Genomic DNA, 2,563 nt, shown 5'->3' with positions numbered 1-2,563 from the left:
AACACTCACAAAAACTGTCAAAATTAGCTTTTTGAAATTCTGGAAATTAACCAAAAACTTTCAACACTCCGAGGAAAATTTATTCAAGAAAAATTAACCTCACGAAAAACAGCAAGGCTTGTAGCATTTTGACATGCCCGATTCTCATCCCACTTTCCCCAATTCCACAATAACCTTAAAATCCAGCAGACTGGCAGCCACTACGAGTAGCAAACTGGTTTGAGATCTCCTCAGAAAGTTCATCCCCAGATACTTAACCTGTCTGGCAGCTCCCAGGAAAAGTCCATTGGCAGAGCTTCTCCTTATTTGACCAGATTCAGAGTATGTTCAGTAGGAAAAGTCTTATCTCCAAGATATTTGTTGAAAATAACTGTTTAACATCACGACTGTTGGTGACAGTTGAGGAAACAAGAGGCTGGCCAAAAAGGAAGATCTGGAGAATGAGATGTTCATAGTGGGCTTTGAAAAGTTCCAATGTATTCCTGAGGCTCAAGAAGGCTCCATGTATGTGCCCAGGAAGACACAAGAAGACTCTAATCTCTCACTTATAGCTGAATTTGAGGTCCTGAATAATCAGGAAGTGAGAGGTAAGGCACAGTTTTAAATTGCTTGAATGTAAAAGGCATGCTCGAATACACACAGAGCCCCTCTACAAAGGGTGGGGACATTGCTTCAAGGAAATATTGGTTCAAGAAAATCTCAGTCCAATCGTTAGGTGACCAGTAAGTAAAAAGAGAACCATAGTGAGATATCACCCCAGACCTATTAGAATGTCTGTTATCAAAACGATGAAAGATAAGCATTGGTGAGAATGTGGAGAGAAGGGAACACTTGTACGTTGTTGGTGGGAATGTAAATTCTTATGGCCATTATGGAAGACATATACGAGTTCCTCGAAAAACGAAAAATAGAATTCCTATATGATCCAGCCATCTCGCTTGTGGGAATATATCTAAAAAAACAATTTAAATCAGTATCAAAGAGTTATCTGCACTCCCTGTTCATTGCAACATTATTCACGACAGCCAAGATATGGACTCGACTAAGTGTCCACAGGATACTTTATCCATACAGTGGATAAAGAAAATGTGGGAAAATGTATATATTGTTTGTGTGTGTGTATGTATATATATATGTGTGTGTGTGTATATATGCATTGTGTGTATATACCATTTTGTGTGTGTATATACATTGTGTTTTTTATATAATACATGCACAATGGAACACTACTCAACCTTGAAGAAGAAAATTCTGTCATTTCCAGCAACATGGATGAACATGGAGGACATTATGCTAAGTGAAATGAGCCTGGCATGGAAAAACAAATACTACATGATCTCACTTATTTGTGGAATCTAAGAATGGCAAACTTATAGTTGTGTAGAGTAGAATGGTGGTTACCAACGAGGGGTGAGGGGGTGGGGAGGATGAGAAATGGGGAGATGCTGATTAAAGGGTTCAAAGTTTCAGTTAGACATCAGGAGTAAGTTTTTGCAATCTATTACGCAGCATGGTGACTGTAGTTAATAATGTATCGTACATCTCAAAATTGCTAAAAGAGTGGTTTTAAACGTTCTCACACGAAATGATAAATATGTGAGGGGATGGGTATGTTAATTACCTTGATATGATCATTCCACAAGGTATACATACATCAGAACGTCACGCTGTATGCCATAAATATATACAATCATTGTTTGTGAAATTTTTTCAATGTTGAGGGTAGTTTGTACGTTAGGTTAATAAGTTTAGATTTCTGCTGAATACAATGTACAATGAGTAATGAATGAAATTTAAGGGAAGAAATTTTCAGATTTGGATTTTAAGAAAATGGACTCTGGTTGCAATGTGGAGAATGAATTGAAGAAAAGCAAAAGTAGGAAGAGGGAGGCCACTTGGGAGTCTGTTGTACATGAGACAGATGATGACAGTTTCAAAGATGAAGCTACACTGAAATGTAAAAGATGATGTAACAGAATAAAATGGTGATTTCGAACATTTTTGGAAGACTATTTGGTTAATTAAGTGATGTAGCACATGGAAGCCCAGGAAGGAATCAAGAATAATGCCCAAGTTTCTTAATTACTCTCAGAAAGGCATACACACACACACACACACACACACACATATATATGCCTTAGATTTCATTCAGCTATTGCAAATGGTCCATATATGTGAGTATATAGACTTTTACAGGAAAGGAAAAAGCATCATGCAATATATTCCCTTCAGAAATCAATATCAAAGTAACATTTTCCTATTGTTTGAACTTGTATGTTCCATTTTATTACCCAGTAAGAGCAAACCCAACAATCGTGTTCCTTTTTGCACAGGACACCAGAAAGCTCCAAGTTTTGTTTTCAATTCTATTAACTTTTGTTTGCTTAGTTGTCTTGTGTAACCATCTTCTCCCATTCCTCAACTTTGTCACATACCCATACTTTCTTGATTTTATTTTTATGATATGCAAATTTTAAACGGATGTTATAAATGAATACTAATGCTGTTTGTTGACAGTCTAATTAGGACAGAAAAGATTAACATACTTAAAGCACTGTACTAA

The sequence above is a fragment of the Propithecus coquereli genome, unplaced genomic scaffold, assembly GCF_000956105.1.
Source record: "Propithecus coquereli isolate 6110/MARCELLA unplaced genomic scaffold, Pcoq_1.0 Scaffold159, whole genome shotgun sequence".
Lineage (NCBI taxonomy): Eukaryota > Metazoa > Chordata > Mammalia > Primates > Indriidae > Propithecus > Propithecus coquereli.
Note: the sequence above shows the minus strand (reverse complement) of the source record.